The sequence below is a fragment of the Mustela nivalis genome (genome assembly GCF_964662115.1).
Source record: "Mustela nivalis genome assembly, contig: HAP1_SCAFFOLD_3138, whole genome shotgun sequence".
Classification (NCBI taxonomy): Eukaryota; Metazoa; Chordata; class Mammalia; order Carnivora; family Mustelidae; genus Mustela; species Mustela nivalis.
The window spans coordinates 6,532-20,300 of NW_028133532.1; the positions used below are offsets into that span (position 1 = coordinate 6,532).

At 37.0% G+C, this 13,769-nt stretch overlaps 1 pseudogene across 1 annotated transcript; it reads right to left on the minus strand.

Moving 5' to 3' along the window:
* Nucleotides 1-711: 711 nt before the first annotated feature.
* Nucleotides 712-12,309, minus strand: LOC309858669 (protocadherin-15 pseudogene; annotated as a pseudogene). The gene is made up of 2 exons (XR_014316651.1): nt 12,116-12,309; nt 712-844 (listed from the first exon to the last, which is right to left on the minus strand). The product of XR_014316651.1 is annotated as a protocadherin-15 pseudogene (transcript).
* Nucleotides 12,310-13,769: the final 1,460 nt, after the last annotated feature.

A 13,769-nucleotide genomic window follows, 5' to 3' on the forward strand; every position in this document is an offset into this window, starting at 1 on the left:
GTCATCTACCTGTGGATTCTTACATTGAGGGGCAGTTATCAACACTGTATAAAGCCCGACTTGTAGATTGAGTGAAAGATACAAGCATTTCTGGCCAAACGTGCTTTGGTCAGAAATATATATAAACAGTGAAAACAGAGCACTCATCCTACTAGTTACAAAATATGCCCACGAATCTGGACCTGCAAATGCAAATATTAGTTCAACCTCCTCCCTTCACCTAAATGGATAAACGAGGCCCAGCAATTATGAGATTTGCCCATGGCCACAGAATGAAGATGACTGCCTCAGAATCAGAATGCCTACCATTCGTCCCTGAACCCAAAGCTATTTTCTCTATACCACACTGCAGCAAAACTAAATCCTGCTGGGCAAAGGAATTCAAGTCAGAAAATAATAGTCAGCTGCAGACTCTTTGGGTGCAAAGTACAAAATATTCAAGTGCATGTTTCCAATCCCTTCATTCTGTCTCGTAATGATTGCAGCTAATCCCTGCCAGCTAACGTTAGTCCTTCGGTTGTGGCAATCAATAGAATGGATTAGCTGAGGAAACCCTCCATCCATATGACCCCCGTTTTCCTTTCCAGATGGACCTTTCCTGTACTAGAGTGCAAGCAGACATGTGAATTCCCCCTCCCCATGCACAGATACAGACCCATCAGCCTTCAAGGTTGTCTCCATAGAGCTCTCCGTATATACCGAGAAGCATACCTGTAGATTTAATAAAACAGCTCCGATCCTCATGGCTTCACTGATTTCAAGGCTGTACATCAGCTGTGGGAAGCGGGGAGGGCTTTGATTATTTGGAGGAAGCACTTCAATGTACACTGTGCAGATGGAGTGTCTGCAGAGAAAGAGAACAGAATTGGATGGGTAAAAATCTACATCACCTTTCATGACGGAGTGCAGTCCGCGTTCTGCTGTGGGGCTGACAGGAGAGGACATGTTGAGTTTTTACAGAAGACAATAAAATAATTCAGAATGAAAGGATGTTAAAATAAAAGTTACCACCAGAATATCATGTTTCTATGAAATTATCTCAGTAAAAAGTAAAGAATGCCTCAGGGTACCGATTTATCCTGCTTAGATTAATAGTGTGAATTAAAACGGAATAGCAGTACAAATAAAGCTAATAAATTAACAGGAGCTTTGACTGCTGACTTTACTTTTTAATGTCTTTCTAATAGCAAAAAGCATTCTATAAATATCTGGTAATATGAGCTGTCCTTGGGGCTCTCTTCCTATTAAACCAGCAGAGGGAGTATTGATTAAAATAACACACAAAACGTAATACGGGCTGTGTTTTATTAGTTTTCTTGCTGACATCAATGGCTTCATGTAAATGCATGTCAAGAGTCAGGCTCATAAAGTAATCATTGTGTAAATTAGTTGCAAACAAAACTAAGGGTTTTTTAAGTCTTCTTTGAAGAATATACTATGAAAGGCTAGAATTAGGTTTAATTAAAGCCTTACATTGATAGGCAATTTTTCTGAAGGTCAGGAGGACATTCTGATACTAGAAAGACAAAAATATTAATGCGTACATATTCAACTTTTTTGATATCTCTAACCACTGAAACTTCTTTGCTCAACAAAAGCTATAAAAGCAAGACATTCAAGATTTATACTGAAGTAGCACTGGCTAAAATGATAGCAATGAGAAAGTCATCTTCCATCTGGAAGAAGATGCCACCACTAATGTCTGACTACAGTTAGTCTGCTGTCTTGAGGAACACACAACCCCTGCTTAAGCTGTATGCTTTAAATTTATTTTAACAAAATCACCACTTTTCACTAAAAACACATTTGTTATCATTTCTATTTGGGGGCTAGAATTTCCTTAAGGTAGCCCAAAGTTCTTTTGGGACACCTGGGGGGCTCAATTAAGCATCCAACTCTTGATTTTGTCTCAGGTTACAATCTCAGGGTCATGAGATTGAGCCCCATGTTGGGCTCCACACTGATCTTGGCCCTAGCTTAAGACTCTCTCTCTTCTTCTGCCCCTCCCATCAGCTTGCCAGCTCACTGTCGTTCTCTTAAAAATATATATATATATTTCTGGACATACTCTCAATAGATGAGTACCTATAGAATACAAGCACCTCTAAAAAATTGCACTGACTTAAAAAATTTCATACTTAACATCTATCACAATACTGTTCCAAAATAACCTCATTTTAAATTAAAATCTCTTATAATCAGTTTTTGTAGTTTATAATAATCAAAGTATCTGTATTTCTTCTGGCCTCTGAATTTATCACTTTATTGTTAAAATTTGTCAATAAAATGAATTAAATTCTAATGTTTTCTTTACAAAAAATACATGCGTGTGTGTGTGTGTGTATTTACAACTGAGAATTTAAGAGTAAGATGTTTACAATAGGTTAAAATCATTGATGAAATGTTATCTATAACCTTATAGGTATTAATTTTAGGGCTAGATGCAGAAGACAACATGGTGGGAAGAAAAATATCCATAAGTTACCAAATGTAATGTGCATTATAGAGCCCCACTTCTCATTTTGAAGTAGACCTATTATCTTCCCAGGTGGTGATCTGGTTCCAACCACACCCCAGGATACCTACTGTCCCTGAAACTACTCTCATGACCCTGGCTTCTTTGAACATCTGGTACCCATCAAGTCATTTAAACATTTTGTAAGGCTGTTCCTTTTCCAGCCAGCACACTGTCTGTGCCTAAGAAGTTCTCTAACATCTGCCCTCCGCCATATTGGTAATAACCTTGGCTGAGGGATGTTATTGAGCATAGGATCTGTAACCACACATCCTTGAGTTAGAATTTGGATGGGTACCACATCCTGGGCAAACTATTTCAGTTTTACCACTGGCACCCAAAATATGAGAGTAATCCTGACATCACACTTTAGCATAAGGGTTAAATAAGATCACATATGTGTGTGTGTATACGTGTATTTTTGTTGTATGAATGCACATATAAAACATTTCTCTATTATTACTGATAACTGTTCAAAATAAGGACTCCTGTTCTATGGAATGGAATAAATAAGCTTGATAAATTATTAACTTCGCTTATAATTTTTTAAGCATTTTAATTGCATCCTTTCCCTTTTCTAGGCTAAATAACTAAGGGCATGATACCCTAGTCATCTCCCCAAAGTGGGGTGTTTTAGGGCATATTAGATCCGAATCTTCTGGTGTGGGACAGAAGGCTCTCCATTTTCAATGGATATACAATATCCTTACACACACTTGGTTTAGAAGACCACTGGCCCAGGAGCTTTTGGCAAAAATGTGTGTAGGCTCCCTTACTTTTTAAGTTAGTAGCCTGGGGCTTCCTCTATAAACTGACCAAAGGCTCACCTTGGTAACCCTGGAGGTAAGAGATTCTTTCACTGAATCACAATTTTTTTTCTTTTTTTTTAACCTAGAACACACCTGTACTCCAGATTCAAAGTTTTCTTTCAAAAAGTTAGGCCTTTCCTGCTTTTGGCATTTTTTACAGCTTCAGTTTACTGGCCTGGAATACTTGCTAAAGTCTTTACCAAATATGAGGCTCTTCTCCCTCATGAAAGTACGGTTTACACTGAACTAGTTATACTCTGTGTGTTTCTTTACTCCTCCCCTTTTGACTATTTTCCTCCCAAGAGGACTAAATTGTAGTACAGGAAGGACCTCTACACCCAAAGAGGCTGGGTTTATCAGCTACAGAGATGACAACTTTAAAGTGTAAAAAACAGAGAACCCTATGCCCCCAGGCAAAGGATGGACAGAAGAGCTGTTGCCCAACACCTGCTTCTCCTTCATCCAAACTTATTCCTCCCCTTCCTCTGCTCCTTTCCACAATTCAAATGCTAAAATTGCTAATTACATTTGTTTCTGCTCCTCTCACCCCACCCCCCTCACTTGGATCTGGGAATTTTTTGAGAAAGATCAAGTTTCAAGGTCTAGCATTTTTCATCTTCAACTTCCTAGCCCTTCCTACAAGGCATTGAAATAAGCTCCAGCCTTCCTGCTTTTTATCCCTGATGTCAGCATTGTGGCAGAGTTAGCTTTCCTGAAACTACACACCAATAGTATTCACAATAAAATGATACCCTAAATGTTGTGATAAATACTAGCAATTCAACAGCATCAGTTAAGCACATAATAAAACAGAACAGTCACTAGATAAATAATATTTTATGTGAACATTTTGTATTAACATTTTATAGCTAGTCTTAAATGCATAAAATCAAGCAGTTATATAATACAGATTTTATTTTTGTAATGTAGCCAGTATGATGTAGGTAGACCTCTATTTCTAAAAAAAAAAAAAAAAAAAATGAAAATCATAGCACTTTCTCTTTCTCATTTGGTAATGAAGGTCAAAGTAGAACCCAAGGGCTGATGTATTTTCTCAGGTAATCTTATAATTTTAAAAGACCCTAGAAACGATCTAATTTAACTCTCTCATTTTACAAAAGAGGATTAGAAAATCAGAAAGATTAAGTGACTGAACCAAGGTTAAAAAGTTAATTAGGAACTGCAAATAAACTAAAAGGCAAGGCTTCTAAATTTGAAATCTGTCCGCCTCTTCTCCGCAACTCCCCCCCTTCTGCAAGAACAAATTTGGGAAATAAATTGGAGATTTTTGACTTATCTGCTGTCTGTGTGTTTCTGTGGGTGAGTAGAAACATCCCTAGTATAAAACATCTATAACCAAAGATGCTATCTTACAAGAAATCGTGAATTGGTTCAAATCTTGAGCTTAAGGTATGATACCACAATTCATTTTCATTTTCATTATATCATGCATGAGACCTCCTATATACATATATACATATATGTGTGTGTGTGTGTGTGTGTGTGTGTGTATTTGGGGGTAAGACCAAAATAGAATTTGAATAAAGAAGAGGTTGGGAAGATAGACTTTAAGAGGTTTTCACCTTGCAGAAATATTTCAAAAGATAAAAAGTCCTTTTGTTTCAATATGAGAGTAGTACTCAGTAGCAACGAGATAATGTTGCTGAATTGTGGACTGTACAATGTATATCGTAATATACTATGGATGGGTCAACCTATGCTTTGGGTATTTATTTGTAACCTACTTCTTTACCTTGCTTCTGAGGTGGAAGTATGTATATTGTTTTCCCTAGTAGACTTAAAACAGAAATTGCCTTTCTTTTCCTTTGTCTCCCACCAACACTGTGCTAGAAAAGCTCTATTTACAGGACAGCCTTCCTGAGTTCTATTTTACTATTTTGGAAGTACATATAGGAAATCTATAGGAGCAAAGGTTTCAGATTTAAGACCAACGTAGGATATCAGAGAAACTTCTCAGGGGACATTGCAGGGACAGAGTTTTAAGACTTAAGATGGATTTAGATTTAATGACAGGACATTCCACAAAGGCGAAAACACATGTACAAATTCACAGGGCAATAAATTAAAAAAATGTAAGTTTTGTAGCACTACAGAGAAGGCTATAAATAGGAAAATGGTAAAAGTAGGATCTGAGAGATCATGCAGGGGCTCATGCGTTATATAGTTATTGATTTAAGTTTCATCTTGACCATTGGGGACTGGCTGATAGACTTCAAACAGGTTAGTGATATGCTCAAATGTGCCAAGTAACGCATGTTCTCACAACACACCATTCTTCATCAAGTCTCTGGGTCTTTGTTTTTATTGGTCCTCTATTTGGATATCCCATTATCATTCCTGTCGAAGTTAACCTGTACTTGTAGTTACCTACGATTGTGTGTCTAGTCTTACCAGTGCTTTTCCTCCATATGAATACTCTGAGGCCGGAGATCTCATCCTACTTGTCTTATATTTCCAGGGCTTCCCCAAGAAGGTAAAAATTGCGAGAACTCATTAAATTTTTGGAAAATGAGAGTACTCCCGTTTTCTACAATTAATGTTAAATATATAATGTTGCCATTTAAAATAATAAAATTAGAGATAAAAATGATTTTATTTGAGAATGGACTATTTAAACTTGTTTTAATTAGACAGAACATTGGAGTCCATGAAAAAAAAATTGGGAATCAAAATATATGCTGTGCCATGCACCATTTTATTGTAATTATATTATAATATATTAGGGGACAGGACTGTCCGTCATTCTCTGTCTTTACAAATACCTAGTTGTAGTACATTATTCATATTAAAATTCAATAAATATTAATTTAATTCAATTCAATAAGTATAAGAAAACCTACATACACCAGTAGAATAAATACTGTCTGAGTGCAATTATTTTTTAAATCTTTTGATTTTTATCCATCCCTTATACTTATGAGAAATTCAACAAAACAGAAAAATGATTATAGACTATTGTTCCTCTTACTCTCTGAATCTTTACCAAGTTCACTTAATTAGGATAACAAATACATTAATAGTTAATTCACATATACCTTATTTTGTTATTTAAATTTATGAATTAAGATTTCCAATCTGAAAAAAGAATAAAATGGAAAATTGCCTTTTTCTTTTTTTTTTTTTCTTTTAACGTTACAATATAAGTAGGTTTACATATCACTATTGATGGCCTGGTCATTTTGTAAAATATATCAAGGTCTGTACTTCCATGCTGATAATTTTCTAATAGCCTCTTCCTTTCCAAGGAAATACTGAAAGCAAAACAACACTTTAGTTCATTCATCAAGTCAATGTGAAGGCTTAATTTTCTTTCAGAAAACAGTAAATGTCATTATCCTATAAGGAACATGACATTATCCCTGCAGGGAGAAAGGGTGTATCCAGATTTTATTCTCTGTAGGTCCCACTTGATATCTGACTGAACACTATAAGGTGACCTTTTAGTGTCCAAACCACTGTCTATAAGGAACACAATGAGGCCAGGTCAATTACATGCTTAGTGTCACTAAAAAGATCTGTGTTCATAATCTGAAGATAGTGTATTCTGAATCTGAAGATAGCATTTTGTTTCCTGGAGTTGAATATGATTTTACTCCAGTGAAATCCTCTTATTACACTGATTTTTGTAGGCAACATCTTTTTTTTTTTTAAGATTTTATTTATTTATTTGACATAGAGAGAAATCACAAGTACGCAGAGCAGTAGGCAGGGAGAGAGGGGGAATCAGGCTTCCTGCTGAGCAGAGAGCTCAATGAGGGCTTGATCCCAGGACCATGACTTGAGCTGAAGGCAGAGGAGTAACCCACTGAGCCACCAAGGTGCCCCTGTAGGCAACATGTTATTGAGAAAATCAGTGATACGACTTGCAAATAGGAACTGAATGAGAAGTGGATTATAAAATATCACTCGTTATATTATAAAATAGTTAAGTCATCAGTCATAATATGCAAATATATATATTTTTTATTGGATCTATGGGCTATCCTCAAGGAAAATAAAAAGTCATGAAATAAATTGATGACTATTAAGGGACCCTAATATAAGTTTAAATAGTAAAAACAAAAGATGCCTTAATTCTTAAAATTAACATTATTAGTACTGATATTATGCAATTGCATTATTTTTTTCTTCTGAATAATCATGACAAAAGATCATGGCTATGGCACAGAATGGAAGATAAAGTCTAGAATCCCATAACTAGTTCAGGTGAAGGTTCTGAAACTTGTTTATGAGGTGGGTGGGAGTGTTGGCAAGGGGACATTTAGCCAAGTCAATTATCATCTTTCAGCCTCAGATTTCTGGTCTTCAAAAATAGAGTAATGCAAAAGCCACAGTGTTGTTCAGATTAGAAATTATGGATAGAGAGTACCTTGCATGATGTCTACTGCATGCTAATTAAAGAGCATCAATTGTCTTTAATTCCTCTTCAGAAAAACCAGTATGAATAAGGTATTCTTTAAATTCATTCAAACTTTGGCTCTTACTTTAGGTCAGATATATAAAAATATAAAATATAAGAATATATATATTATATAAAATATTTTATATATATATATATAATTAAAATATAAAAATATAAAAGTATTCCACGTTTCTTCTCAAGGAACAGCCCTTAACTATTTTCTCACATTCAGACATACACATCTGTTTGCCTTTTGGGTATATGAACAGTGGCCAAATCCAACTGAATGTGCCCCAAATTCAGCTCATTCCTTCATCTAAACCATGCACACCATGTTGACGTCACCACCCTGTCACCTTAGACAAAAAAGTGGGAGATAGTTTTTCTGACCATTCCATCTATCCACTTTGCCAGCATGCCTAGTTCAAGCCCTGGATTTTTCCAGTGGTGGAGTCCTATGTGATCTCCTTGCCTCCAGAGGCATCCCCTCAAATTCATCTCCCACAAGGGCGCCAGAAGGATTTTCCAGAAACTAAACTTAGAAACTCTCATTCAACTTCTAATTTAATGTCCTTCATAAATATCCTCTACACACTGGATAATAAGTCCAAACTTCTTAAAAAAAAAAATTAAATTTTCCATGAAATAACCTTTAACTCTCCTGCCCCTTCTCAAATCGGTTTATGCACTGGTAACACTGACTAGACTGGTAATTACCCATAATGACCAAGCTCTTTCAGAGCTCTCAGGCTGTGTAAATAAAGTGACTTGTTTTTCTCACCTGGTCAAACTTGACCCATTCTCCAAAACTCATCTGCTTGGGAAGCCTCAGTACTCCCTCATTATAACAAGTGTCCTCTTTGATGCCCCAGAGAGCAGAGAAATTAGCTCAATCACACACTTACCATGCTGAACTGAATTTAATTATTTATAAAGTCCTACTTTCCACTCTTTACTATAATTTTTTTGGCCTGCACATGATGGGACTCTGTTTATCTTTGTATTTCCATGGTTGTATAACAGATGGTTGGTTGGACGGAATAGAAAATCTTACTATCACAGACACCTTTTTATTTCTTCCTGATTTATTAGTGACAACATTAGAATTGGTGTATACTTATGAAAGAAGATAGAACAATTTCCAATGTGCCTTTTCATTTCGGGGGCTCTTTAAAGTTATTTGAGTTTTGTATTATACCGTCTTGTTTTCTAATTCATCTTTAAGAAACAGAAGAAAAAGAAAAGATGTTTGTTAAGAACTTAGGAAAACAATAAAAATAGATGACTTTTTAAGCATCTAGAGCATTCCAGGAATTGTTTGGGATTCTGTAGACAAAGAGACCATGAAAGCACAGTAATTCTTGCCCTTGTGAACTCAAATACTAGTGGGGAGGAGGCGAGGCTGACCATCAACTTCATACCCTTAACTGAAGGTACATAATAACCTATCCCAGGACGGTAAGTGCAGGGGATTAAAAAGGCCATTAAGTATGGAAAGGTTGTTTCAGCTATAAATACTTTGTCTGAAAAGACTTGGCAAAGAAATTGATGGTTGGGTAGACGACGGAAGGACTGGACTCCACGGACAAATGGAAAGAGGAGCCATCCAGGCTGAGGGGGGAAGGTCACGTTCAAAGGTCGGAAGGCAGCTGCCAGCCTCAGGGATGAGTAGATAGGGGTGGTGTAAGGGCTGGAGTGGAGACGCAAGGTGGAGCAAGAGGTGATGTTCTACAAAGGAGGTGACACTAGGGAGTATCCTCTGGCTGGTGGCCGTTGGCAATGTGTGCTGGGGTCCCTGGCCTTTTTAATGATTTTGTCTTTTACTTTGGGTCAGATCTGAGACCCCAAGAAGAGCTTGAGTAAAAAGAAAGTGCTTCCTGTGTTACTAGAATCTCTCAGGCCCCCGCACAGAGAAGGGATGGAAGGGGCAATGGCAGAAGTTTCAGAAGGCGTTTCCACCGACAGGACCAGAGAAAAGCTTGATGCAGATTGGGATGTTAGTAACAAGAGCAGGGGATTGTCCATTTCTATGTGTTCTTAGGGTAGAGCTTAGAGGCACTGCTAAAGGTTGCATTTGAGTTTGAGAGAAAGGAACACACTAAGGATGGATCCAGGGATGTTTAGCCAAAGCAGCTACAAGACCAGTCAGAAGACACCAAGTGACAGGAGCTGCTGAAGGAATGCTGGACTGTTGGGAACTAGCTCCCCTGGGAGGGACCTGCGGAAGTGGGCAGTGATGGTGGGAGATGAAGTTAGAGGTTAAGCTAGAAGACAAAATGATGGGGAAGGGACCACCATCTGTAGATGGAGGGACAGACAGGATGAGATGCAACAGGAGAACAGGAAGGAAAAGGAGAGACAGTCCACCAATATCCATGAGGAGCAAGAAGTCACCATATGACTGGTCCATGATGGAAGATAAGAGAGATGCCACATGTGGCTTGGGAGTGTGGAGTGTGCTCTGGAGGGTGGCTCAACCAGAAGTGACCCCTCTCACTGGCTGTGTTCCAGTCCTCCTGATCAGTTGCTTGGCCTTGATATAGCTTTGGGTAGTGGCTCTCTGAAACTTTCTCTATTACCTCCATAAGGTTCATCTCTTTAAAATTTCTTACTTTTTGGAATCAGTTTTGATAAACTGTATCTTCTGGAAAAATTAACCATTTCACTCATGTTTTCAAATTTTACATATATTAAAAGCAAAGGTGTCTCTTAGGATTCTTTCAATTTCCTTTGTTTCTGTAGCATTTCCTTCTTAGAATTTATTATTTTGCTTTCTCCCTTTTTAAAAACAGATTTATTTATTTATCTGAGAGAGAGAATGAGTCTGGGTGGAGAGGAGCAAAGGGAGAGGGAGAGAGAGAATCTCAGGCAGATATCCTGCTGAGCATAGAGCCCAACATGGGACTTGATCTCAGGACCCTGAGATCATGACCTGAATTGAAACCAAGAGTCAGAGACTTAATCGACTATACCACCCAGATGCCCCTCTCCCTTTTTTAATTAAATGTAGTAGTTTATCCATTTGATTATATTTTTATTTTTTTAATCTCCTTTTTCAGAGAACAGAATTTTGATTTATTCACTGGTTTTAGAGATGTTTACCCCAGATTCACAACTGCTATTAAAATGGTTAATTCTTTCTTGCCTTTTTTGTGGTTTTTCTTTCTTTTATGAGGTATCAGAACAGCTGCATGGCATCTTCATAAGAATTTCTCAAAAAGAGAAGAATAGACTAATTTCACTAAATAGGAACAAACATAATCTAGCATTTTAATTCAAGAATAAAACATCACAGCCTAGTGGATTCATAGTAAGAATGCAAAATAGATTAATTTAGGAATTGTATCAAGATCAATCATTATATGATTAGCTCAAGAACGAAAGTCATTACTGTCTTCATAGATGATGGGTCTATATTTTCTTATTTTAGAAAGCCAATACAATGGAAATAAACACTTTCTCAACAGAATTTTAAAAAATTGAAACCATAAACCAGTATAATGGGAAAATCTGGGAGATGTTCTTACTTGAGTTAAAAACAAGTCAAGCAGGCATTCTTGGGTGGTTCAGTCAAATAGCATTCTTTGGTTTTGACTTAGGTTGTGATCTCAGGGTTATGAGTTCTTGATCCATAGCAGGCTCCATACTCAGCAGGGAATCTGCTTGACATTCTCCTTCTCCCTCCATCTCTACCCTACCCTACTGCTCTTTCTCATTCAAATAAATAAATAAATAAAATCTTAAAAGAAAGAAAAGACAAGTACTTTTATTGAAACAATTATCCAATGAACTTAAAGGAAAGAAAATGGAGAAAAGGATATAAAATTTTCACTATTTATAAAATACATTCCTGGATGACACTGAAGAACTGATAGGAAAACTTTTACAAAAATATAAAAGAATTAAATAAGAAAGAAGATTAAAATTAATAAAAAGAGATTAATAGCTTTCACATGTATAAATATTACCCAGAGAGATGAATAAAGAGAAAAGAGTCTATGTACAATAATAGCAAAAGATACGGAAACAGACCAACAAAGAAATGCACAAGACACTTACAAAGAAAATATTTTTAAAAATTCCTATAGGACACAGAAGAAAGTATGGACAAAATTAATATAAAGAGCAACCAAGACACTTTTAGAGAAAAGCATCATTGACGTAAGTTAGCACCAACATATTATGAAGCACCGTTTAAAACATTAAATATTAAAATTGTGACAATAGTTCATGAAAAGTGGCCCCTAGAATTTTCTGGTCTAATTTAGACGTGTACAGAATAAAAAAACATTTGCTGCACTTCCTCAGTGTACAGGGCACGGTTAACTGGGAGCTCGGAGAAGCCGCAGTGACTGCATGCTGCCTTACCTTCTTTCCGCAGGAGGCGCATTATCCGCGGCCTGGACCGTGAGGGCATAGGTGCGCCCCACGGTCAGCGCCACCCCCGGGGCAATGGTGATGAGTCCTGTGGTGTGGTTGATGACGAAGTCTCCCTGAGCGCCCATCAGGATTTCGTACGTGATCTCCCCGTTGGACCCTTCATCTGCATCCACGGCTGTGAGCTGGAACAGAAAACCACATCATCGGTTCTCCTGGGGCTCAGCTTTCTACCCCAGTATCCCTGCTTCCAAAGACAAAATAGAGGTGAAGAAAGATCTCTGTACATTCGCTCTTCTCTTGAAGCATAGTTACAGGTGCTCTGACACAGTAGAAATCCCAGCAGGAAGGATTTTTTTTTTCCTTTTCTTATGAAAGTGATAAAATTTTGTATCTTGAAGACTGTCTTTATTTTAATTTACTAAAGGAAAGAAGAGGAAAGCTCTAACAGCAAATTGAATATCACTATGGGAAAGTTAATTTTTTCCCCTCTACCTTACCCTTCTGTTCTGGACACATAAACACTTATTATTGCCTACCAAGACTAGAGAAAACTTAGTGGGTGAAGTCTGTCTTTATTACTGTCATCCTTCCTTCTGCTCTTGTCTTTTACATCCATAATGATTTCCTTTGGTCTCTCAGAGAGTCTCTCATCCTTGTATCCTTTTAATTTCTGCTTAGCTTTAGGAAAAAAGATCTTTATGATCTTGTTCACACTGACTTGTAAAAGATGGAAAGGGCCTAGGGTTTTGCCTTTCCAAAATCAAACAAATGCATCTCCAGTTGTAGGATACCTTACTAAAAAATTAGACTGTGAAGCATAAGAAATACATATATATGCATACATATATACATACATACATATATATATATTTTTTTTTGAGAAAATGGAATGAATTCAGAGGCCCTTGATAATACCACATGAACATTCTTGAGGCTAATTTGCAGGTCTTTATAGTCCTTTTGAAGCAACTTGTATTCAATAGCTAAAACTATATTTGGGTCATTATATGTGACAACAGAATGACCATTATTAATTCAATAAAGCAAAATTAAGGTAAGATGATTTAATGGGTTAAATAAAGTTCTTTAACTGGCTGATAAATATAAATTTATCCCTGGGGAATGTAGATGCTAGTGGGAAATCTTATAAGATGCATTTTTCAGACATTCACAGAATTTTCTTTCTTTTTTTTTAAGGCATTTATTTATTTATTTATTTGAGAGAGATTGACAGAGAGAGAGAGAGGGAAAGCGGGAACACATAAGCAGGGGGCGGGGAAGAGGGAGTGAACAAGCAGACTCCCTGCTGAGCAGGGAACCTGACGCGGGACTCAAACCCAGGACCCTGGGATCATGACCTGAGCCAAAGGCAGACACAACCTACTGTCACAGAACTTTCTATTTCCCTCATTCCAAAAGTGATAGATGCAGAGAAGAAAGGTGGCCTCATGTAAGTTTACACATAAAGGGAAAACAGTTAAAAGCTTCCTGTTGAATAACTAAAATATATAAATTTAATACGTAAACCTACAGGAAAAAAGTTTTCTTATTTACTAACATTTTCATATGATTTTCTAACCCCTAAATTTCACTTCTATAAGGTAACCATTCTTTATCATTTACAGATGCCTTTGGGTGGTCC